Here is a 27,598-nt window from a genome sequence, read left to right as displayed (position 1 = left end):
GAATGCCAATGAGACATTAGGGCTGAGGTAGGATGGATCAGGCCATGCGGGCCAGCCAGGATCCGAGAGGCTGTCGAGCCCTTTACCAGGTGATCAGCCCACGTCTGCGGCTAGAAGCTGCACAGCGAGAGGTGCTCTGTGTCTCAGGGTTATATCAACACATCGAATGGTCAGGACGTGCCCTTTCTTCTGCTGCTCCGTCTGGGAGATAATCTCAGTGCTTTTGGTTTGACTTTGTGCCACTTCCGTCTTTTTGATTACGTAATTTGCACTCTCCTCTTTGGGTCAGGTTAGATGATGTCATGCATGAATATTTTTATTTTCCAGTGTCCTGCCAGTATCCTAAAAGTCATCCTTTTGAATTTTGCCCTTTTCTGTTGAAAATGCATAAATCTGATGACTTATTGAATACTCTGTTTATACTGCAGTTTTTATCCATGTAGCCTATAAATTCTCCTGATTATCACAAGAGCCCAAACATTTTATCAGCTGCACGATAACATTTATTTATTCTAATTTATAATAATGTTTATGGTTACCCTATAAAATATCAAGACTCAATTATATTTCTTTGTCATAAAGATTTGCAATCGTGTCAGGAATCACTGACATCTCGGATTTCAGTAGAATATCCCCAATATTGAAATCAGTGTTGTGCCCAAAATCCATATCAGACGGGCTCTAGTTATCAAGTCATGACAACTAACAATTATCTTGCTGCTCAACACAGTGTGCAACTGTAAAAGCAAAGGATGACAGCGTTTTGTGTGTCTGTGTGTGTGTCTGTGTGTGTGTGTCTCTTTGTGTATGGTCACATTTTAAGTCCTCTTAATTCTGCAGGTGACACAGACAACATGGGCAGTGAACAACAACACAAGGCCTGTTAATAGAAAGCTGTAACATTTTTACCCTTATGTACACCCACACCCACAGACACACACACACACACATCAGCACATTAATCTGTCTCTTTCGCAGCATGCACATGGTTCTCCACATGACGCAGATGCTGCTAACAGTGCGATGGAGTGATGGGTGGATGCAGAAGCCCCAGTCACCCAGTCACTGCCTAATCTGATTACACGCGGCTTCACGCAGTCGTCCCGCCTGACGGAGGGAGGGCACCGGGGGAAGGGACAGATGGAAGAGCCGTGGTTGCTAACAGCTGTGGTTAACTCTGTTGTGTAATATACAGTTGTGATGCTCGGAGGAGGAGAGCATGTGAGTGCATTCCACTGCATTATATCGTAATGGTTATATAATCGCCGGCGCTCTATAGTATTACAGTTCTGAGGAATATGTGACATAGATTTCATCCTAATATAGAAATGGCTCGTGCATCTGTGTCTGTCCTGTTGTCCTGAAGCTTACAGTGGTTCCAGTGTGTCGTCACATTTCTTTTAATATCTTAACATTGACGTTAATGGAGCCACGTCGCCCTGGATTCACTCACAGGAGAGCAAATGGCGATAGCTGCTGTGATTCATGATACTGACTTCCCTCACAGTGCTCTGATTAAAGTAGGAAAAGTGAGACGTGTTTACATCAGTACCCTGCACAGCACACGTTTCACTACTGATTCATTAAATCAGGAAGAAGAGTGGCTCACCCTCGTGCTCCTCACTTTCTTTTCATTAGTGTTTTCAGCCTCTCCAGCCACCGCCGCTCAAACTGTGACTTCACAGCAGCAAGCGGAGCGGAGTGGTGGCAGCTGCTGCTGAAGGAGCGCTCAGATCCGCAGGGTTCCAGATGTATACAGTCTACGGTTCCAACACACGGAAAACACACTGCTTTTCTGTCTTGTATTAGTTATTCATGTAAAGCCTGTTGAGGAACCAACCATCACAACATAATGATAAACACGTTCTAACAGTTCATGTATGTATGTCTTATAGACCGCATGTGAAAATGGCCGACATGACTGCTTCCCAAAACTAAATCCAAAGTGTCTTGACTGCCACCCGCTGGCTGGCTGTGATGACGCTCATAAACCCTGCCCCCTCCCTGTTAGTGGATGGGACACAGCACCAAAAACTCGAAATACACATAAAATGCATTTTTCTCCGAGTTGTTTTCTGCCACTTGATTTAGTTCTCATCACACTGGCACATTTTCAAGTGCTATACGTTTGGTTTCATTTGTTGTTCGACGGCTTAAACAACACGATTGACAGCTGAGACTTGTGACTCGTTGGTAATTAGTGGATATTTTAGCTTCATTAACAGGAGGAAGCAGAGACATGTCACCCACCTTTTTTTATGATCCATTGTATATATATTTAAGTTTGCTTGTTAAGTGGCTGTCTCTTAAATCACTTCCTGTGACCTGACACCTGAAGTACTGCTCCATTATCTGCAACACATATCCAATGTGCCTCTAACTATAAGGTCGGTGGTTCGATCCCAGTCTTCTCATAGCGAAAGTGCTGCACTGTATAATTGTGTGAATGGCAAAAGACTGTAAAGTGCCTTGAGTGGCCATCAAGACTATTTCCTCCTATTTGTGCACCATTCACTTACACCTGCTGCTTCTATGGCGGCTGCTCATGTTTTTACACCTTCACACCAGAGGTCCGATTCTCCCCGTCCTGCTGTCGGCACCTCAGAGCCGCAGCATCTCTTCACAAAAGGGTTTCTTGAGATCGGAGATGCAGGGAATCACTGCTACATTTGACCAAATTGAAAATATCTGCCTTTCTAATAATGCATAATGTGAGTGGATGTCTGGGCTTTGTTCAGTCACTGTTTTTGTGCTCGGCAGTGTCTGTTTTATTGCTCCCTCGCAGATCTTGTGGGCGATGTCATTGCTGTCTTCTATATTCTGGTGTTTTGCTGCTCTGTGTGATGTGCAATTCATTTGCATTGATAGTAATAGTGGATTTATTTCATTTGTTGGCTCATCTGGCTTCTCTTTTGTTACTTGCCATGTGCATTGTGTTACTTTCGTGTTGTCAATTATTGCGTAGTGATGAGATGATGATTTTCTGCTTGCTTATTATTGTGAGTGATTTGTTTTGTAGTGCACATTATTTCTTCTCAGGTTTTGTTGGTCAATTCCAGTTCAACCTCTCCAGCACCAGAACTAAAAGAATTTAGTTTGTATCACAGTATTTTGATAAAACCGATTGATTTTCTCTTTTTCTTTTTTGGCAGCTCAAGCACAACATCCTCTGATCCTAATCATCATTAGATGTGATAGTTTTGACCATTTCTGTCTTTGAGGATGATGAAAACTTCCTGGGTCTTAACATACCAGCTCAACTGATGTGAACTTCCAGTTCACATCATGGATTTTTTTTATGTAACATTTATGTCAAACTAAATTCACAGGATTTAGCAAAACTCTAGTTCTATTCCAAATACTTGTTTATTTATGAAAAAAATATTTTTATATAGTTTCGGTCCTCAGAGCTGAATTTCATCATTTTTGGGATTGATTGCATGCAATTCCGAAACTGCTTATTTATTTCAAGGACTGAGTTAACGTTTGTAGTGAATTTGTCTTCTTTATTAAAAAGTTGTAATATAATTTTGAGATAACGCTATGACCTTAGGAAACACGCTTGGGCTTGTGAATGCAACACACACATATATATATATATATATATATATATATAAACCACAGGGAGGTAATTCTATCTTCAAGTAAATCCATGACATGAACGTGTGAGGTCCTCGTGAGTTTATATGAAGTGACCTCGTTTAAAAACCACCAGCAACAATGAATCCTTGGACTCAGATCCTGAGCTGCACATTTCTGACTAATTCAGACTCATATTATGAAGGGAGCTTTCCCATAGTGGTGTTTATAGATAATGATGTAAATAGCTATGACTCAGCTTTCTCATGTCCAGAGAGGATGACCGGCCTCAGCGTGCACGGAACAATGATGAGTCAGGTATTTTACAATTTTTGGAAACTTTGTCTCACAGCACCGAAAATAAACAAGGGCTGACATCCAGAGGACTCGAGCTGATGCAGACAAATTCGCATAATTAAGTAAAAAAGGTTTAACAAACCTACACGGTTTGTTTGTGCTCTAATAAAAACAGGGACCATAAAAGCAGGAGGCACAAAAGTTTGTATCTGAGGTAAAAACTCAACCATGAGCCTTTGAAAAAGTTTTCACGTGGGTGCATTAGAAGAGAGACAGTCATCAATTAAAATCCAGTTTGACACCAGTCTGTCGCTGCTGCTTCCCTTTAGCGAGCTTACACTATGTGGATGCTTTGAAAATATGCAGGAATACAAATTCTGTGTTTCATGTGAATTTCAAACAAAGATGGAGATCATAAAGCCGCAGTTGCTCTAAATATAAAATGTCAGCTGCGCATTTGCATCGAGTGACGACAGACGTTGCGCGTTAGCTCTAAATTAGAACATGTCTGTGTGCTGATACATGCAGGTGCTGCTGACAGGCTTTTATCCTGCGTCTGAGCTGCAGAGCGGTCAATGGGATTTAACAGAAAGATTAAAAAACACTCTCCTCTCTGCAAACTTTTCTTCCATTGTTCAAGGACCTGCTATTTTATGAACTTTGGTCTGTGTCTGGGATTTTATACTCCTGTTGTCTGTGATGTGCTCACAAATTGTGGTTTCATCTCTGAAATTTAGATCTGTTCTCTCTCTGTTTCTTTTCTTTTCTCTTTGTCTGACGTAATGTTTCTCCTCAAGTCAAGGCCTGTTTCAGGTGTGGAGTTAATCTGTCTCACATAACTACTGTCACATACCTAAGTCTTATTGTGGGAAGTAATAGTTTACAGTAAAAGTTTTGTGGAAATTCTTCAGAACAAAAACACAACATATCCTCCAATGACGAAGGTGGTAATTCTGTTTTTATGATTTCAGGAAATAATAATAATAATAAAAAAAACTACCAGCTTATTTCCAAACATCTAAAACCATCTTCATTTAAAACATTTTTTTGTGATAACGATCAACAAAATTGCTGCTGATTAAATTTCTGTTATTCAAGCCGAACATTGTGAAAGAGTCATGAGTAACAGCTTTATCTACCATCGCCACAGATTTGTCAGCTTACTTTCTGGGGGTTGGGGCTGTGGTTTGACGCCTCAGGCCAGATGATGCAGCGCAGCATCATGATCTCTCCTCTGATTCATTACAGACTGCAGCCGTTTTGTGTTGTGACATGGCCGCCCCTGACCCGGAGCCTCTGTCTGTCTGCATGGCTGCTTTTATATCTGCCTGAGCAGCCCTGCCATTGGCGTTCACACACACACACACACACACATGAACGTACCTGCAAAGAAATCCAAAAGGACACATTCTCACACACACACACACACACACACACATCACACGCACAAAGCTGTTGGGTTAAAGAGGGTGAAGGCAGAGGAGGGGGGAGGGGGAGGCGGGGGTCCAGCTGTCCATCACATGGTTTATTTCCCAGGTAATTTCTGTCGGAGGATAGTTTTACTTTGAAATCAGCATCAAAGTCTGACATTAGACGAATAGCTTTTTCTGCGCTGTGTGATTGATGCTCTCTGCAGGCTGACATTTGAACAGTTAATCAAACAGGAAAGGATTTCTGTGAGTACACTAATGCAGGGACCAGCAGAGGCAGTGCTGCTAAAGGTTTCATTTAAGATATAGTTGATGAAAATTACGTTTTCCTCTGATATTGTGGCATCAACGTTCACATTCATCCTTTGGTGCCGTCCTTTTCAATAATGCACAGAACAACTTGTGAGGATACATTATTTTGCACATCATTAAATTAAGGGAAATAGAATCTGGCATTAATCGTGAATCATGAATTACGGACTCTCCTCTCTATTATAATTTACAATTCATATAATATAAAATTAATTATGACTCAAAATGCTTATATTGTTTGCCCACTGCCTCAGCCTTGCTTGAGGAATCCTGCCATCTGTTGTTTCACAGTATTGTTCTCATAAATGTACTTAAAATTACAGCACTGTTGACTGCATCTCTGCAGAGACAATTAATTATAAAAACCTCCAAGTGGCTTAAAATAAGCAAGTTGTATTGATGTGTCTGCGGCTGTAGATGTGCACATACTGTATGTCTTAATAATTGTAATAATAATAATAATAACAACAATAGTGATTATAATAATGAATGAAACTTTAGGTTAGGTTACAAGATTGCTTTACAAAAAACATGGTAATACAAAAAAAGGATAAAACAAGACAAAACATCCATAAAAACCAGTTAAAAATCAGAATTAAGCTGCTTTCAGACACACACGGAACTCCTGATAATCTCCGGACGTCCTCTGGAGGGGTTGTATGTGAGAACACAAATGAAATGTAGACCTATTTCTACCTTTGGTGTGAAAATGCAAAGTACATTCATCACACAACAAAACATTTTGCTTCTGGACAGATTTTAAAAAATCTAACTTTCTATAGATAAAAATCTAATTTTTTTGGTGCAGCACTGCAGATATATTCCTCTGTGAGTCAGAGGCCCTGGAGAGACCTCTGAATTTTTAGATTGTGTTAACAGTAAAAAGGATGCAGGCTTGAAAGAAACAACGCCGCCAAGGAAAATAGTCTGTTTGGCGAGCTCTCTTACACAATGTCCCCGGCTCACAGCCACGAACCAAACCAATTTTGTTGCCCTGGCACATAGAAGCAAAAATTGATCCGTGTAAATAGACTGTATTGCTGTTACACTTCAGGGGACTAGTGGAGGGAACACAGATGAATATATCCATCTGTCAGTCCAAGTGTCCAGTCAGCCACTGGTTTCCCTCACTGGGATCTTGCTCTCCGTGACAGACTTATTGACGTGACTGGAGGACGACCTGAGAGCGTCTCAGGCTGACGTGGATAAAGCTGGTGAAGCTTAGATTCTGTCAACAGGATGAACACACCTCTGTGGCATCCATGGAATCCAAGCAGCTGAAGCTCCGCAGACCTTTTGATGAAAACGAGTTGTACCAGTAGCACCTTTTCGGACATACACTGTTGCTGTGGGACTGTCTCTCTCAGGAGAAAGAGAGATGCATGTGAGTTGATTTAATTGCTTTGCTGACCTTTTCAAGAGGGAATGAAAAAAAAGCAATTCATTCATTCCACAGCTGAGCTGGTACAAGTCACAAATTCTCTTGTGTACATGAAGCATCTGTTGTGTTTTCATCCACAAAGCTTTGTCATTGAATCTCTACTTTAGACAGTGTTGGAGGATATAAAGACAGTGCTGTTTTAAAGGTACAGTGTGTAGAATTTTGTGATATCTAGAGTTGAAATGGCATCATACAGCTGAATACCCCTCACCTCACCCTCCCCTTCCAAACATGAAAAAAAACCTGTGGTAGCCTTTAACTGTCATAAAAACTCAAAAGGTGTTTAGTTTGTCCACTAAAAACATGGCGGCCTCCGTAGAGAGGGTCCCCTCCATGTAAATATAAAGTATTTGAATATAAAGGGCCTTTTCTGGGCTAAAGAAATCTACAATTCATACAATTTTGATAAAACAAGTTAGTGAAAACATCATGAGGATTCTTCTACGTTAAATTTCTGCCGATAGTTCCCTTTCACCTAAATCTTACACACTGGACCTTTAGTTCATGTGTATATTTAAATATTATGTTATATAAATTAATGCACATTACATGTAGAGAACACCATTTTGTACAATCATACAGAATATTTGAATGAATACTTTGGAGATTATATAAAATATGAAGACGTGCAATTTAACACAATTTAACAGATTTTCACAGAACTCTGTGGAATTAGAAGGATGTGGTTGTTGTCAGGGAACAAAGAAATATTACATTCTGGTTCATGTCTGGATCAGTCGGGTGCAGCTTGATTGAATTTAAGGGGACTGTTGGTCCTTGGTGGAGGTATGCGCTCAATTGAGCCTTTCCAGTGTTTTCATTGCAATTTGTCTGTCTCTTAGCAAGATTACCAAAGAACTTCAGAAACATCCCAGGTGGATCCAGGGTATATTTTGTTAACTTTCTTTTGATTGCAATATGAAGGTGTTGTCACCATTTAGGACACATTTTAAATATGTTGTTGTGACCAGAACACGGATGAATGACCACGTTACTTTTTCGTCTCCCCTCCAGGACGTGAACTAGTTCATTAGTTAGTTAGTTCATTAGCCTCTGGTTATTTGTCAATTCTAATGTTTGTATGTGTGAGTAAACTTCCGCATGTTGTAATGTGGCAACGACCGATGTCTGCACCTCCAGTGTTGTCTTGGTGTAATTCCGGAGGAAACGCCTTTTTTTTAAATGGGCGAGACAAAACAAGAGAAACAGGATTTGTATTGATATTTTTTTACTGATGGTTTAATTCCAAGAAGTGTGTAGAGGAGCAAACTGTCAAAAATCTCTGTCTGCTTGTGTGCTCAGAATTGGTTGAATCATCCTGTTTGATAAAGCCAGTGATTCAGGCGTTGGGTATTTGGATCCACCCATCAGCCACACCACTGATGCTCCCAGCTTCATGTTTGAACTGCGCCCTCCTACAACACGTTAAAATCCTTCCCTGGAAACAATCTCCCTCTCAAACATGTTCAAAGCCTCTGAACAACTTCGAACCCCAACAACAGCATTTTGACATATCTGGAGGACCATTCAGCGGGAGGTGAATTTGTAAAATAAATTCACATTCATATTTTGGTAGTGGATTAAATGTACGCAGCAGTTGTAGCTGCGATATAGCTGGATTTAATTTTCCAGTGGCAGCCGATGCCCTCTTATCGCTCCTTCTTCTGTGACGCCTGTTATAATAGCTTTACACAGAATCCTGCAGACTATTACCCCAACCTGCATCCAATTTACATCAGCCCTGCCTGCAACACCAACCCCACCCTGCTGCTAAACGCAACCTGCGACTCTAGAAAACCTGTTTTATCAGGGATTAAAAGAGGAAATAGAACAAAAAGAGTCTTATAATCAGGGAAGGGCGTTTGTATTTAATTATATTATATTATGATTAAGATGTTACTCTGATAGCTTAGACCAAACTGTCTAATATTTCCAACACTAGAGTCAGGTTTGCTCCTGCTCTTGATTAAATTTAATCAATTCTCAGCCCGATTGATGCCCAAGAAAAAGGTGTGATGTTGAATCAATCCACAGGTTCTGCTATTGGTGTTTGTTTGTGACCTGAATGTTTGTGACCTGAATGTGGATGGAAATACGTCACGTGCAACGCCACTATCCACATGCGTATTGGCCCTGGGACATGTCCAGGGTGGACCCCCGTCTCTCACCAAATGTCAGCTGGGATAAGCTCCAGCTCCCCCCCTCAGACTGGATGGATAGAGGTTACTGGCTGAAAATTACATCTCAGCCTGTTAATGCTGGACACAAGCTGCATTTACAGAATAATGCTAAATATATATATGATGTGTTTGGTGAATGTAAACAGAACTTAGTCCACAGGGCACCACTGTGCAGCTGTATCATGTAGGACCACACTTTTTGGTAAAATGTGTTGTGTTGGTTTTCCTTATCTTGGTAGTTGCCATCAGCTCTGCATTTATAACGCAGGAGCCCATTCAAACAGTGTAAATGGGTAAAATTAGCCACCTTGGATAATAAGTCCATGCAGGCTCAAGGTACAGGTTTCCATGGTAACAGGACAGAAGTGTGCTCTGTGAAACCAAAAAGTTCCCCCATGTCTCGCTGAGATAAATCGGACTTCATGCAGGTTTTTACTTGGCGCTCTGTGCATCAGCCCCTGAGACGGGTCGGCTGTCGTTGAGACGACTGACCCCATGGTTATCCCGTGTCTTTCTTATGCATCATCCTGCGTGTGGGAGCTCCTCCCCTTCAGTCTGGTGTTCATTCTCAAGCATTTCTCTTTCTGTGCTCTCCTGCATTCATCTGTCAGCGGATCCTCCTTGATACGAGGAGGCAGGCCGTAGAGGCACTGAAGCATTTCTGCTCGTGGTGTCCTCACTCCCCATTTCCCCCTCTTCTTTCTCTCTTTTCTCTGTTATCATCCCTTTTTTTTATTTGGCTCTGTTCTCCTCCGTTGCCCATCTGGCCCCTCCGCAGACAAGTGCATGCAGACACACATGCTGCACAAGCGTGTATTGTACTCTCAGTCAAGCACACACACGCTTGCATTGCCATAGGGAACTGTGTGAAGGTAGATGTGTCTGTGTCCAAGCACTTGCCCTGGAGTCGATTATTCAAGCATCGCCTGTGAAGAGGAAAACAGTTTTTCCTTTTTTATCACTCGTAGCTCTTAATGCATGCTTACATTGTGCTTACATTGTGCTTACCTGGATGGAATCAAGAGCTGGGTGTGTGTGTGTTTGCACATGTGTATGTTTGTGTGTGTATGTGGGTGAATGAACATGCCTGCATGTGTCCTGGGAGCTGACAAAAATGGAGGGTTGAAATAAATAGTCCATTGTCGGCTGCAGAGCGGGACGGGAGTGCACTGCTGTTATTGAAGTAGAAAGCTGAGGTGGATAACAGGATGTGTCTGCCCTGCTGTTGATTTACAGCTAAGTTATGATCCACCTCTGGCGAGTTTCTGCTCCACTCAGAGCCGGTATTTCCAGATCCCAGGAGTGTCATTAGCAGAGCACGTGAGCTCCCGTGTGTGCTCTTGTATTTATGTACTTATAGAAGCAGGAATGAAAGAAGCAAAAGAAGCTGATATTTAAAGACCCCTTCCGATTAAAATCAAGTTTTTAACCTTGTTAAATTGTCCTTAAGGTGTTTTTTTTTAATATATACAATACAAGATATATCATGGCTGAGTGTTTTCACCTTGAAACAGCAGTGCACCAGTGACAGGCAGAACAAATAGATTCAGTCACAGTATCATATAGTGTTATTATAATTAATACAACTATTACCTCTGATGGAAGGATCCATGGGTCAGGGAGGAACCCATTTATTTTTGTCGGGATCCAGGAATTGTTCCATTTTCTTTTACATTAATAATTCATGGATCTTGATGAAACAAATCAGACACGTTTAGGGAGCAGATAAAAAAAACAAAAAAAAACGAAGGTAGTTAAATTAAATGTGGTCTCATAAGGGTCTGTATGCACTCTATTATTATTATATTATTAGTAGTAGTAGCAGCAGTAGTAGTAGTAGTAGCAGCAGTAGTAGTAGTAGTTTCTCATTTCTCAGAATTAGTGTCAGAATTAGGTTATTTTCTGGGTTGTGTAGTAAATATGAGTTATTTTAGGCTGCATGCTCTTTGTGTTTATTTAGATGAGTGTCTGTCTGTGTGTGTGTGTGTGTGTGTGTGTGTGTGTGTGTGTGTGTGTGTGTGTGTGTGTGTGTGTGTGTGTGTGTGTGTGTGTGTGTGTGTGTGTATTTTGCCGCTGGCAGAGAGAGAGAGATCTCTAAAAGCTTTATATGTGCCCTTGATGGATGACAGAGATTGAGATGACTCCAACTCGTACATGTTCAGGTCAATAGTCAGGGGTATTACTGCGTCGCTCTCTGAGCTCATACATTAAATAATCAAATGCAGCGTGGTTGCTCAGGACCTGCGTGAAATCGTATATTATAGTGTTTTATTTTTATCCGTCTTTGTTGCCGCATTGAAGGTTTCACATCATCAGGGAAAATAACATACTCCAGGAAATCACAGGATGTCTCAGCTGATTATAATAAGAGCATTTTCATTGTAAGGGATACATACACAGTTCAGATGAATGTGATGAGATGGGTTGAAAACATGAATAGATTGAATTAGATTATTTGAATATTTTACAAATCTCTCATCAAATCTGTTTACACAAAAAAGTCAGAAATAATTTGAATGTCACTCAAAAAAGAACACAGACTACGAGCTACGGGCAGTTCAGATATCCGCTGCGGGGTCAGTGCCCCTCCCAAGGATCTGCCCCTGTACCAGATGATCTCATGAGATATCAGAATAGGCCCCCGAAAAAATCATACATCATTCTGGCTTTATTTTTTACTGAAACTTGTTGTTAACTGAGTTTGCTTCATTTCCTGATTAAATTAGCCCAGAAACATTTTAAACATATGACATTTCTGCTGCATCTTTAATAAAACACAGTCTCAAACGGCTGCATCCGCATCAGAAGTATTTTTACAGTGAAGATATTTCTCTTAGAGTTCGATAGTTATCAAATAAATCCTTCACTGATGAAAATCTCATCTCCATCTGCTCCGTCAGGCTGCAGAGATCCTGCTGCAGATTTCACGTCACGTACGATGAGCGTGCTTTGAGCCACTGGCTCACATCCAGTCTTTGAAGTCGTCTGCTTTCCCCCTTTCCCGGGTCCCTTCTCCCATGCCAATACTTTACCTCCCTCAAGACTGTTCCCATCAGTCCCTGCTCATAACTGGGGCACGCCGGCAATTGTTGTGCAGCGCCTCATTCTGAATAGTGCTGAGTTTTGTGATAAACGCATACATCAGGATTTTCTCTTACATATGCAGCTCTTTTTTTTTTGAATCTCGTCAAGATGTCTGTGTGTGCACACAAGGCAAAATAAAACAGAGAATGGAACAAACACACTGTTCTTACCGCACAGACAGATCTGACATGTTGATAAGAAAAGCAGCTCAAAGACCCTGTGTCGGTTCTTCACATGCCCAGACGAGCAGTTTTATGATTTGTCTCTGGCTCCTCCCGTGAAGTGCTAAAACACAGAATTGATCTGTAGTCTTCACCCGCAAACACACAACTGGTTCAATTGGAGCTGATGGGAGATCTTGTTGCTGATTGGACTAAACTGAAAATCACTAACCAGCTCTCGCTCTCGATGGATGATTGGATGACTCCAGACGACTTTTCTTATAGAATCATTTCACCTGCATTTCATTCAGAGTGACATCGTTTGAATTTGTTCCTGTAAAAGCAGGATTTTCTCATTGTCGCTCAGTGAAAAATGCAAATATGCTGCAGTCATCTGCTCTCAATCAACATATGATCAAAGTCATACTGGCTTTAGACTTTCACGGACAGACATTACTTTTCTTCAGCAGTTTCAAGATGCTTAAAATAGTTTCCCAGACAAATAAATATTGAATAAATCAAAAGACAAGAGGAAGATTTAAGAAGGTGATTAATCGTCTTTAGTTGAAGCTCTAAAGAATATTTTATGTGAAGATAAATTAAATCAGCATTTTCTCACTTTTAGAGCTCAACCTTAGGCCATAAGAGAAATGTTGACCCCATATCACCCAGCTCGTAGACTCAGATCCTCAGGTGGGACGCTTCTGGTCGGGGCTGCAGTCTAAAGGTGACCGTGTTTTTGCCTTCAGGACCCCTCAACTCTGTAACGACCTGCCTGAGGAGATTAGACTTGCAGATTCAGTCACTTCTTTTAAATCACTTCTTTTTAAAACACAGTTTACCCTCATGTGCTGTCATCTTTTTTATGTGTAATTGCCTTTATATTTCAATTTGTATTTATTTGCGTTTTTAGTGTCTCCCTTTTATTGTCTTAATCTTTATTTGTAATAACTGCTTTTATTAGATGTTGTCCTCATTGCATTCTTTTATTAATTGCTTTTATTCAGAGTTAATGCATTTTTGCCCCAGAATATCTTGCATCTGCTTGGTGCTATATAAATAAAATGATTATAATCATTATAGTTAAATTATTTATTTTGAAAGTTGGCAGCATATCACCTCCACCCGAATCCAACTTCGCCTGCTTCCGGTCAAGTCCTGCATCCTTTATGAAATACTTATGTAGTATACCAGTGTATGTGATCTCCACTCTTATAACTCAGCCCTGAACACATGGTCCTCGGACACAGGTCTATTCTCCTCCCCCTGCAACAGACTCCTTGAAACCCACTTCTTCACGAAGACCTAGATTATATTATCTCCAGCAACATTCGCCATTATTACCTCTGCCAAGGAGGTTGTTGTTTCACCTTGTCCATTCGTTTATTTTTCAGAAGGACTGTGCAAAAAGTCAGATTTCCACTTGAAATGAAAGATAGAACCAATTTGGTTTTGAGGATCTGGACAAAGAGGCATATGTGGGGATTATTTTCAAATTACTTTCTTAAATTAACATTGGGAGGTTTCATGGAATATTTGAATTTCATGGAATATTTGAATTCTTTGAGAGTTTTCAATTCAGTGTAGCTTGATAGAAGTAGAATATTATGCCATGGCATTTTAGTTATTTTCAATTTTTGTCTTGTTACCTCCTTTACTTTCCTTACTCCGTTGGGTACCTATAATGGATATATATATATATATATATATATATAGTCATGATTATGATTATTTCACCTTCAGTCTACTGATTGGGGCAGAAAGCGTAGCTTATACTTATGAAGGGGAGAACGCACAAAGAGTTAGTTCAGTAACACACACAGAGTTCTTAATTGGAGCAGATATAAGGTTTTATTGTAATCTGGACTTCTGAATCACAGCTGGCTTGTCGCGTCCGCTCGTTCGTCCGTGTGGACGCTGCTTATTGACTTGTGAGACTCAGTACATGACTCGCATAGTAGACGTGTCTAATAGATTTGCAAGGAATCATTTCCAGCTCCGGCTGAAATAATTAAGTTGACATTCTCTCCCCAATGCAATTAACAATGAGCACCGTTCAATCTGTGACCCGCTAGATGTTTGATTTCATGGACTGTGTCTTACATTACAAGCGGGAGACGCTTTCCAACAAGAGGCAGCATGAGGAAGTCATCAGGGATGTGTGGTGTTGGGAGGACGCTGCCTCTGAGGCACATCTGGTTCACTTTGCTAATTTTCTTGAGGTGTTGTGTGCGCCGCTTGCTTGTGTACAAATTACTGTCACATCGCTTTGGTGCTGGCGTAAATTAGCAGACTTGCACCACAGATTGTTGTTTTTGAATGTGAACTGACTTTAGATATAAGCAAATGATTTCAATTCAAGCCTGTAATTTGTTTTAAAAGAGTTGAGTGCTTCTTCTCTGTTTCTATCTTTTCTATCTTTGTGGTCGTGATTGAATGTATCCCTGTCTCTCTGTGCATCGGTGACATTTCATGTGCGTGCGTCTGATTGTCTGTGTGTGTTACCTTGATGTACAGTAGATCAAGCAGCTCCTCAGATCAGACTGAACGGCTGAGAGAGCAGGATGCTGTGAAATTCAGATGCACCATGTGCTGGAAGGGAAGCAGCCTCTGATGTATTTTTAGACGGGCTAAATAATGAATGCCTGAAAAGACAGCTAGGACCCCAGCTGCCAAACCTTCCCCGCTCCTCCGTGCTCACCTGTTTTTCCTGTGAGCTCCTTGAGAAGTGAGGTAAGGAGGAGAGCGTCTTCACCAAAGCAACCTGCTGCCTCTGTCAGCGGCTGTCACCGTGGAATGGCAAAAGATCACTGAGATGTCTCATCTTTGCATTCTTTCTCTATCACCATCACTCACACAATTTGGGGTTCAGTGTCTTGCCCAAGGACACTTCAGCATGCAGAATGGAGGAGCCAGGAATCAAACCTCTTGCTACCATTTATTAACACACCATTCATATTAAGATCAGCAGATTTATCTGACAACTAAATATGAAGTGTAATTACATTCAGTCTGAGAGTTGTTTTTACTTGGTGCTGAAATGATCCAATGGTTTATTGATTAATCGATCAAAAAAACTTATTTGATTATCATAGATAGTCTTTAACTAACTACAATACTAAACATTAGCGTATTGTTGAATGTGAAGATTTGGGAATTACCTCTATTTTATATTATAGTCCATTTATTATCTTTGGGTTTTGGTCAGTTGATGGCAAGTATTTTGAACATTCAAAATAATTATTGAGAAGAAAAATAATAGGTCAATCAATAATGATCATAGTTTAAAACTGTCCCCTCACATACTGCGCTCCCTATATGCCAGTGTTGATCTGTTCCCCCAAACGTCTTCACACTATCCTGTTATTTACTGAGTAATGATTTGATGTATTCCCCGACCTCCTCCACACAAAGACACCACCTGTTTGTCTGTATCAGCGTCGCTATTTTTAGATATAAAATTATCAAGTGATTCCAACCAATGCACCGCCCCCTCACACAGAGACCAGCCACAGAGTGATGGAGGCCTCCGGGTATTGTGAGGGAAGATCCATGAAGAGAAATGATTAAGGAAGAATGGGAGATACAGTGTAGAGTGTGTGTGTGTGTGTGTGTGTGTGTGTGTGTGTGTGTGTGTGTGTGTGTGTGTGTGTGTGTGTGTGTGTGTGTGTGTGTGTGTGTGTGTGTGTGTGTGTGTGTGTGTGTGTGTGTGTGTGTGTGCGCACTCTTTAGATGGCAAATGGCAAAAGAGGAACCGGCAAAGCCTCTTCACATATGTCTTAAATTCCACTCCATAAATACAGTGGAGCAGATTAAAGAGGAGATTACACTAGCAGCGGGGCTCTCATTAAAATATACCATGGATAACAATGGATATGTCACCACTAACTACATTCCCACTGCGATACCAACACTACTGTGTGTGTGTGTGTGTGTGTGTGTGTGTGTGTGTGTGTGTGTGTGAGTTCTTCTATCTTCCTGACGACACTTACTACTATAATACATTTCCTATAACCCTTTACGCCAATTTTAACCATTATAACTAAATGTCCTAACCCTACTCGTTAACCTAACACAAACCTAAACCCATCTCTAATCCTAGAAGCAAGTCCTCAAAATGTCCGCAAAATGTCCTCAATTTCACAAAATGTCCTCAGTTTCCCAAACTAAGATCAGTGTATCTCAGATTGAGAGACATCAGACGTTGCTCATGTTGGTCATCATCCTGTTTTCTCTCCCAATAACAAACAGAATCATCAGCTGCTGTTTCCTCGTTCGGCTTTTATCAATACGAGTCTTTTGATCTTTGTTTTTTCTTTTTACTCGAGCCATATCTCCGAGGTCAGCCTTTCTCCCCATTATCTCCGTGTCAGCAGTTCTCTTGATGTAGTCGAGGAGGCCTGTGCGAGTCCTCAGGGCTCTGTCCAACTTTTGAGCCTCACTAGTCAAAGCTAAACACCTGTCACTTCCACACTCGACTTCCGTCCCCCTGTCACCGGCAGCAGGGGGGACTTGATGAGCCTTGTCCCGCCTGTTTAGCGTCAAAGTATATGAAATGTGAAAGACGAGAGCCCACAAAGAAGGGGCCTATCTGAGATTGTATTTCCTGTGTCGAGCTGCATCAAGATCAATTCAGGACCTGTTCTCTTCAGTGATGGATAAATGAGCTTTAAGTGAGCAGAAACAAATTCTCACCAGAGAGCTGGAAGTTGTGCTGCAGCAATTGATCCGATGACAGTTTCAGCAGAAGGAAATTGCATCATGAAAATAATAATATTACGGCGCCTGCTTTAATGCACATGAGGATATTTAGGGCTGTAATCTGCTTATCCTGTGATAACATCCCAGAGTAGCTGGCTACAAAGTTAACGTCTTAATACCATAAGAGGAGATTTGCTCAGCTTGGTTACAGTGACCAGCTTTCAGCTCAAAAAACCTCTTTACTCAGGCTACAGGATCTTAAGAGTGAGCAGGGAAAACACTTTTTGTTTGCGCTAAATATTACCGCATGTCTCCCCAGTGTTTGACTTAGTGCAGCAGAAAACCCAGAGCTGGAAGCCAAAATATTGCACTGTGGGTAAATTCCAAAGGACAGAAGCAGGGAATGTAAAATCAAGCGAGACCAAATTATTAATATCCTACAACAAGCACTTGTTTATATTCAACAAAGAGAACAGAAACAAACATCGTAATATACTCAGGGATGGAAAACGTCCCGTAATCTCCTCATAATACCACAACACATGTCGTCACACAGAGCAAGTTGAGCTCAGAAAAGTGTAATCGTCTGTGTTTTCTGGGCTGCATCTCCTTTAATAATATTCGTTTTAACTCGCCGTGCTCATGTCCCCGCTGCAGTTGCCATAGATACCAAACCTACAGGACGGAGACGACGCTCGCAGAAATGTTAAGACGCCAGGCTGGTTCCATAAGAGCAGAGAAACAGCTCCATCAAACAAACTGCGCACAGCGGTAAAAACAAAAAGACCAGTGGAGGATAGAGAGAGAAATAAACCGAGAGGCTCTCAAACATTTATTAAATCATATCGAGAGCAGCTAAGAGCAGGGACAGCTCCGGAACAAGCCTCAAACAGGGATGTTATGTACAGTTTATATACATATATACAGTAAATATATGCATGAGTAGACTTCATTAGAGGCAACAATTGTAGTAAATCTCTGCCTCCTCCTTTACCATGACAAAATCCTGACCAAACCTTTAATTGCCTCTTACAGTTGCAATTATGAGAAATTATGAAACTCTTTTACGTATTAATTCATTATTGAAAAGAAATTTGGAGATACATAAAAAAGCAGCATGGGAGCAGGTTGGAGCTTGAACTGTCTCCTATATTGATTTTTGAATGAATGAGATGCTGTATTTATTATCTGCTGTGGATAAAACTGGAATCCTGTCCGGTTTTTAGTTTACGCAATAAAAGCACCTTGGTAAGATAAAGTAAAGATTGTGATTCTGGTAAAGTGGAAATAAACATCTTGTGTCCAAGATCTTTCCCTCATCTTTGTGAGGAGCTAATCAGAACAGTGAGTGTGAGAGTAATAAGGCTTTATAGTCACTATATGTGTTTTGGTGAAAAACAATGTTTTCTAACCAACCTGTCGTTCGTTGGTGCAACGTCTTTCCTTCGTAATTTTTTTGCCTCAAAGCAAACCTATCTCTTGCTATTTTTTATAAATCTGTCTAAAGTGCAATACACCTGCCAATATAAGCACTCTCCCCTGGTGGATATTCGTATGGCAGCACATTCAGCGAGCCAAAGTGCACGTCGAGACATGTGTCCGTGTTTGTAGATAAGAGGCCGACATTAGCTTGATGGCTCAAAGTGTGATATGTGGTCGACTGCTGTCTGGCTGTTCGCCTGTGTCACTGGCAGCTTTTAACAGAGTGCTGAAGTTACAGCTTGATGAAAAATACAGTTTGAAGAGTCAAGAAGAAAGAAACAAGGGCAGTCAGACTCATTCCTACACAGATACAGGCCATGACATATATAACCCCCTTCATCTTTGTTTTTTTTTTTCTTAATTCGTGAAACTACGCAATTTAATTTCCATTAGTTTTTAAAAACAAACTAATAAACTATTCCCTCTGCAGCGCATTAAGACAAAACAATATATGTTGTAATTCTCACAAGATGTCTGGATTGTATCAACTGAATGTTCATGTTTGATGATTCTTTTCAGTCTCGTTTTCTGACAGAATCTTATATGGATGAAGTCGTCTCTCATAATTCCAGCAGCCCCGTCTCTCATGTACATCACAGAGGCAGCAGCAGCAGCAGCAGTGGTGGTGGTGGTGGCGGCGGCAGTGTTGTGTCAGGCTATCTGTCTCTTCCAGACAGACTAGTCATGCATGCGGCTCAGAATAGAGGAGCTGGCCTGGCTCTCAGTCCGGGGCTGTGAGTGCTGCAGTCTGTGGTCAAAGAAGAGCAGGCAGAGATATGCCCTGTTATAAGCTGAAGCCAGACACGACCCTGCGGAGAGCCTGTATCAGCTACTCAGCAAAACCCCGGGCTGTGAGCGGTGGAGAGACACTGGAGTAATAAGAGTGAGTGTGAGAGAGAGAGAGAGAGAGAGAGAGCCACTAGAAATACAAACAGAATGGAAAATACAAGTGATGTCTCTCTGGATGCATCCTAGTTTGGATTTTCTCAATCTGTGTTATCACATAAATAAGATAGAAATAGAGGCCGACCCAAGTGGATTCTACAGATATATTTTGCCAATGTATAGGCTGTGTTTAAAGATTTATTATTCCCAAGATGTCGATATTAAAACCTTATAACAGAGAAATGTGATTGAGGCTTGATATTTTACAGTTTAACCATAAACTTGAATGACTGTAAATAAAAGGGTTAGGGTTGTCTAACTGTCTGCATTGTAGCTGTTAATCATATTAACACTGCCATTGTTTCACCTGGAACGCTCAGGTGCCAATGATATTGACCAACAGATATATCCGTCAGACTCTAGAAACAAAACACACACAAAAAATACAACCTCACCACACACTCATTCTACGCCTCCTGTGTATCTTTGTATGCACGCAGAGTCCATCTTTCCTTTCCTTGGCGTCTCTGCTGGAGTCTGGACGTGCTGCACCAGAGCGCAGGGCCGCAGGTGTCCTGACAACCACACGGGCCGATCGATCTATTAGGAGAATAAATAATCCTCCGCAAACTCTGGTCCCAGCTTGTTCACTCTATGATTGATTCTCCACATGCTACCAATACTTAGAGAGGATCATTGGCTGGTTATTTGTAGAGCCACAACCTTCTGTTGCACAAATCTTCTAAAAGCCAGCGCTGTACCCAAAGTAACATGTTTAAGAACTGGGGGATATTGATCACAGGGCGGTAATTCAGTATGACAGAGTTATTAACGTGGAGGTGAGTTATGATGGAGCTGCCGGTAAATGGAGGAGTCGGTCACCCGTATTCTTTCTCTCTCTCAGATCTCAGGGCTTTGTTTTTCTCCTGTCAGCTCCAAACATCCTCATGATTCCTGCTCTCATACATATTTTCTTCCTTATCCGTCACATCTTTTTCTGTTCCTAGTGATCATTTGTTTCAGTATACGGCTGTTTGCTCTAAAAAGGCTTGAATATTCTTTGCACTGAAACCATTTGCAGTGTTTCAGCTACATATGGAAATATGTTTATTTGAATTTAAACAGCCATATCTGTATTTTTCATAGAAAAAAAGGGTTGGGGGTTGTGAGAAAACCTTTTTTTATAACATAATTGATTAGTGCAACTTATATTTGAATCAAAATGCTCAATGCTTCTCTCATTGCCTTAAAAGTGATGTGCCTTTGTTTGTCCAATCTTTATGTATGAGGCTCCGTCCTGGACAAAAGTCAAATATGCAGGGACAGAGATGTGAGGAAGCTCTATTTGTGTGCGGCTGCAGTGTGTATTGGAAGAGCTACTGCAAACAAATGAAAGCATCTGCTCGTACAGCATTTGTTCGATGGTCATGTACGAGTGATTGAGTTCCTGTGCACACATAAAACATGAAACCTCAGGAGGGGGGAGGCAAAGTGCTCACAAAGAGCCAGTCAAAGATATTGATGCACTTCTTGTACCTTTTCTCCTCCAGTTCTGATTTCAGTAACTCCACTCAGTGTTTTATAAACTGATCTGATGCCAGTCGTCTTTTCATTTTTCCAATTTAAAATTCCTGAGTGGTTTAAACTTTTACCATAAATAACTATAAACAAGAAAACAGTATCTGCAATAAAACAAAACAACTAAATCAACTAAATAAACCTTTTTTCTTCATAAAATAGACCATCTGATATATTGAAGAGCCAAACTCGTCTTTAAATAGAACTATCCATTTTATATATAGTCTCCTAAGATTATCACCGGAACACAGAACTTACCTTTCTCCATAACGACACCTGAAACTTCCTGCCTGAGCAGTGGACAGACACAGCTGCAGGTAGAACTGTTGTACCACACGTTTCATTCAGCATTAGCTCGCTCACACTCCACTGTCATCAGGCTCATGGAGGTTTCTGGCGTAGCCTGAGAACACTGACTCACACGTTTCTAAAAATGTTACCTTCAATCTAACACCAGCGTTGAAATAAAATCCCTCGCTACTGGTTTTTCGTGAAATAATTGGTAAAGCTGGGCCCTTGTGTTCGACAGTAGCTGCATGACTTTATACTTTAAATGTAAAAGCTTCACAGGATAGAGCACGGAGCTGTTCTTTCTTTATTTGGCTCATTTGTTGGGTCAGGTTGCCTCGGGTGCCCAAATGGGCTCTGCCACTGTTTGTTCCTCTTGACTCTAATCAAGAGCGGAGTCGATACAACCCTTCATTGCATCAGCAGCACCGGGGCTGAGCTCACTCTCTCTGTTAACCTTGACCACGCCGACCAATCACAGCGTAAACAAGCTCCCTCCTTTTCGTGGGCGTGTTTGTTATTGCTTTGGAGGCTAACACTTTGGAGGTAATAACATCAGAGCGATGGCGATTGTCTCTCTTTGGGGCAGACGGCTGACTAATTGGTCCCATCTCCTCTTGAGTAGATGTTCCAGCAGCATCGGCATAATCTCATTACGCAGAGGAGAGCAGCCGCCGCCGGGCTGTGCAGGGAGAAAAGAGGAAGTCCCCATGTCCGTGTTGAGGTGGCCAGAGGCAAAAAATCCTCCTATGGAGACCGCGGGGCATATGGAGACTGTGTCTGTGAAAAATTGTCAGGCTGACAGTTGTTATGTGTGCGTGTGTGTGTGTGTGTGAGTCTGCACTGACGTAAAAGTAAGAACCTGAAATGGATCCTGGTTTACTTTCTGGGTAAAAGCGTCTCCTTGCTCAAATGTAACTGAGGTCTGCCGTTGCCACAGTGACTGTCTCTGCTATCAACAATATGTGTTTCCCTCTGCGGTAAACCTCCAGGTGCCAGGAGGCTGAGTAATGCACAACGTGTCTGGGAAAGGATTTGAAGAGGCCATCCAAAGGTTAGCCTCGCCGCTTCGCCAAATTTCTCCTTACCATAATTGTACTTGAAAAACAACCCAAAAGGCCCATTTACTTGGCGGAATCTTCGCTGGAACACTTCGTTCGAGTTTAGATGTGACAAACTGTTTTGGTCAGTGAAAGTTTAATTGAGCCAAAGAGTTTTTTAGGTATGAGACTAAGTGTAACTTCAGCCCTGAAGTTTTGGCTGAGGTGCCTCTTGCTGGATATTCAAAGAATTAAAGAAGGCAGTGCTGGGAGGCAGATTAGACACGCCTCCAAATTCCACGCTCACATACATATACTAAATACTTCAATAATGCTAATGTTATCTTGGTTGTCCAGCTATACGCAATGACTCTACGAGCGACAAACATTTTTGTGACAGAAATGTTGCATGAAATAGAGTCGTCTCCCCTCCCTGGTGGAGTTGAGCTGTGAGCCATGTTCAACCCATAAATGTAGATTTAAAAATAGTTCAAAAAAAGTCTACTAAAAATGTTAAGTAGCAGTTTAAAAGTTTAACTTTTGGTAAAAGAAAACAGATTTATTTTTTGGGACTTAGCACAAAGTTTTTGAATCAGGTATAACGTATATTCCTGTGGGGGGGGGGGGGGGGGGGAAATCCACAATATGAATAGTGACGGATCACTGCTGACACTAGCAGCACACAGAATGACAACTCATGTCGACAACACATTTCTCATGCATGCTACACTCATTCCGGACATGAATTATGTCTATACAAATTATAGTGGGACGCCTCTGCTGTCATGTCCTTCTTTGCTTTTTCTTCGTCTACATGAGTGCAGGAAGTAAAGCAGAAATAGACTTGAGTGGCAAATACCTTCATCGTCAAGACATCGCTGAGAAAAGACCGATCACTGTGACACAACCAAATTCAGACAGTTCTTTACTGTTCCCCGGGAATCAAGAGTCATTCATGCTTTTATTAGCTCTCAGTTAGACGGCTGTAATTCTTTGTAAGTGGGTGTAGAACAGACGACTGCAGTAAGTGCAAAATGTAGACTCTTTTCTTTGTAACTGGAAAATTATCCCATAATTGTATTTCTAGTTCTTAAGGTTTTATATTAGTTGCCGTCACTTTTTCTGTCAAACTCTCTTATCCCAGCTCAACCAACCAGATACTGTGAGATCACAAGATGAGACGTTGTCAAACCTTTGCTGTGGCTGCTCCTAATCTTTGGAACAGTGTACCTGTTCATATAAGAACGGGTTTAACTCGCAAAAACAAAACTGTTAAAAAAACAACCTCTCCTCCCAAAATGTTTAGTAAAGCTTGACGTCTTGACTTTATCTTTTAACGTGCTGCAATTCTTTCACTGTTCGGCAGTTTTGTCACTGTGGTTGTTTAAAATATATAGATACATTTTGACTTTACTTGACTGTACGGTTAAAAATTAGAGTTCAATTGATTTATCAGTTGGCAGATAACGACGGGTTGATATGAGCCCTTCACTGATATCACTGTTCACGATATCGAAACTTATTTTATAGAATTAACAATGCAGAAAAGTTGAAAATGCACATTTCAAGTTTGACATATTAAGTTGTACTTGTTTTACTTTAACTATATTTATTTATCATAAAGAAAAATTCAATATAAAGGAAAACCTTAAAGAAACTTTAACCATTTTTATATATCTATCTATAGTATATATATATATATATATATATATATATATATATATAGTATCAGTCAGGCCCAAATAAAAATACTGTAAGGCTGTTTCACAGAGCAAGAAAACTGCTTTGCACCCATCACTTCCCCAAGTGACACAGTGCATTTATTTATTCTAAAATGTAAGACATATATTCATTGTTGGTTCCACCTTGATAAACACGCTCTTGGTTTTTCCATCAGTTATTAATAAATGTGTTTTGCAAACAGCAAGCTCTTCAATTTTCAGTCCTGGTGCCACCAATCACTTAGAGAGATATAGTGGAATCTCCCACTCAGATTTCTAATAAAGCCTCTACACTGAACCCTGGTGTCTGAAGTTAGTGCAATGTCAAGGAAACCAAACATCATCATCACTAATCATTCTCTCAGCCAGCAGGTCTGACTAAGTACTCAGGTGAAGCCATTAAGTTACTTGTCAACAGCCTTTGCAGAGTCGGCTGTCTTTGACAGTCAGTCTAATCAACCTTGATAGAAACCTGCCGACACCAGACCCGATATCTCCTCTTCACCTCCAGCTCATCGTTCCAGGGCATTAAATGTCTGTTTATCATCAGCTACCTGCATGATTAGGCATGAATCCACTTTTCTTTTTCATCTTGTTTTTTAATTGATTGGACTCTTATAGTATGAGGTGTTAATAACCTGCTGCCTGTGTTGCTCATGAACTGAATCCAGATCTTCAGCTTCATTACAGCAAGCAAAGGACTCTGTCAGTGAGTTATCTACCTCATTAGACTTCTATCCATCTGACAATAAGGATGGACAGTCAGGTAGCTCGGCTCCGTCTCACAGAGGGAAACTAGCGTCAGGCAATAAGCAGGATTTTCTCTTTTCTCTGGGCCTTCCCTCGGAGCTCCTGCCAAAGTGACGGCACCTTAATGTGTCTCATCAACCTCATATCAAGTTGGGTTCACAGGCTCATCTGCTCTGCTGTTACCCCTCTAACTCCCTGGGTCTGTCTCCCTGGTTACCTCTTAATTCTTCAAAAAAAAAATTATCATAATATATTAAAGCAACAGTTCTGACTCCAGTAAATAATAAATGTGCCTGTGAAATTCCACTCAAACTCCTGTCATTAACTTTTTTTCTGCGGTGGGGGAAGTGAGAGAGCGTTTCACGAGTTATTATAGTTTATATGTTTCACTCCATTATTTTTTTCTACCTTTATGCCAATTAAGATGCAATAGCCAGGTTGTGAAATATAATTAATTATCGACTAATTCTGGCAACAGATGTGGGCAGAGAGTCACACATGAAAACTAAACTCTTTACAGCAATATTCATGAAAACCAGATGGGTACAATACAATGTACAATTACAAAATTCCAGTTTTTGTTTATAATGCAAAGTAATACTCATAGTTAGATTTTACTGCCTTGTGTTATTTGTTCAGGAGACTTCATTAACAGAGGAATTGAAAAATACTTCTATGTCTCCAGCACACAATACATTACATTTAATAATTTGCCTGTTCCAACTGAGAACGCAGAACATTTGCACTGAAGATTCCCAATGATTTAATACATGAGATCCAACAAGCCAGTTCTCTAAAATCATCATTTGAATGAATATCTCAGTCACAGATCGGTTAGATGAGCCAGGATTTCTGCGTCTCTCATTCCACATTCATCAACATGTCGGCGTTGTTAGACCTCCGTGTTCTTTTTTACCATTAGAGGTTACTATCACGCACTGGAGCGTGCCTCTTCCTTCCGCTCCACATCTGAAGAAGTGTGTTGTTGCCATGGTAACTGCAGCCTTATCACACATGGGCATACGTTAAAGCTGCCAAGGTTTATTAGAAAAATGCAGAGTTTAAAAGTGCAAGTGAAAGTCAGAGGTAACTTGTTAAAGCATTTTTTTTTTTTTTTACACTTCTTGATAATTATGTCTGTTAGCAACCGTGTTCTAATTATAAAACGACCTCTGTAACGGTTTTAAATAAGTAAGGATGAATTGAATTGGATGTGCATTGTGCAGTTTTAACATTTTAAGATGTAAATGTGAGTAGTTGTGTATGAATTGTGAAATGATTATGGGAATATCAATCTGTAATACAAGAAAAGAATAAGACATCTGATGTGAAAAGAACCAGGCCTGAAATGTAAAGCTTGGGCCAAATGAGGTAAAATAACAGTGACAGTGAACATTTAAAATATATTTATGACACTCAGCAGAACACGAACCTCCGCCAAGGCCACTCAATCTTACACGTCTGTCTCGCTCTAATGATAGAAAAATAAGATTTGAAGGGAAGTAGTTGGATAATCTGCACCAAATTGTACAAACCCATAAATCTTAACACCATGAATATGTCTGTACTTTAAGATTCAAACAGTATTTACTGATGAAAATGTTGGAAAAGCTCTCTGGCATTAATGGAAGGGACAAAATCTTGAATCTGCCCATTTTAAAGGTGAGGTGAAAATGTGTATATTGAATATCTTTGAGGTCGAGTACTGCAGAGTGGTACTTTCACTGCTGTGTAACCTGATTATCTTGATAATAATCAGAACGTAACCTTTGTGCTATCAGATAGTATTGAATGATAGTTAAAATATTATGCTGACTCAATGCGGCTTTTGTGACTTTGCATCATGCAAATTTTTCACTTGAGTTCAAATCTTTCAACTTGAGCCGGTGATGCACATTTTCCTCTTTGTGTCTATTGTGTTGCGTCCCTTGTCCCGGCAGAGTACGACATCTGTTTGTGTCTTTGCATTGACTTTGTTGGTGATGTCATCGTGCAAATAATACTTTAAATGCACCATTAATGACTTTAATCTGCTTTTCTGTTTTTAAATGATGTAACAACCACTATAAAATGTATTATTACGATTAGAAATGGTTGTAGTGTTTTTTATTTGTGGATAATGATACAGATTTAACAAAATAATGTTTGTGGAGTGTTTTTCATAAGAAAATAACATGTAACCTGAAATCCTCTGAAATATACCTCGGAGGAATGAGGCCGATCGAGCTGCTTCAGCAAACTGCAGAGCTGCAGGATTGTGTTTAAAAGAAGTTCTCCCCATCTTCTCTGTTACTGCACCCCGAGGGTTCAGGCTGAGCCCCATGATGCACTGCACTCATACTCATTGCTGCCTCGGCCTTGGCGCTTCTCCTCTAGCTCTGCTCGACAACACAGCAAATAAAAATCGCACACACACAGCTGCAGACAAGACCTATGACACTTTAAGAAGAATATTTGAGTGCTTCCATGTTATGATCTTAAGTGCAGGTCAGTGATGTGAGTGGTTTTCTAACGTGCTGTGGTCTTCCCTAGACGCTGTATCTTCGTCCTGTTTCCTTTTTGTGTCCGCGTATAACACACAACCGGCCGTCGCAAACAGGAACGGTTACTGCTTAAAAATCATGACGTTACTGCCTTTACTGTGAGATTGTCCTCGAGCAGAGATCTAG

At 40.7% G+C, this 27,598-nt stretch overlaps 1 protein-coding gene across 2 annotated transcripts in view; it reads left to right on the top strand.

The window, feature by feature from the left end:
• Nucleotides 1-27,598, top strand: part of LOC109635510 (membrane-associated guanylate kinase, WW and PDZ domain-containing protein 3) — a 130,826-nt gene that overhangs the window by 12,759 nt on the left and 90,469 nt on the right. The gene's annotated exons all lie outside the window — the stretch shown is intronic.

The sequence above is a fragment of the Paralichthys olivaceus genome, chromosome 2, assembly GCF_024713975.1.
Source record: "Paralichthys olivaceus isolate ysfri-2021 chromosome 2, ASM2471397v2, whole genome shotgun sequence".
In the NCBI taxonomy this organism is placed as follows: Eukaryota; Metazoa; Chordata; class Actinopteri; order Pleuronectiformes; family Paralichthyidae; genus Paralichthys; species Paralichthys olivaceus.
This window is presented reverse-complemented; position numbering and strand designations above follow the sequence as displayed.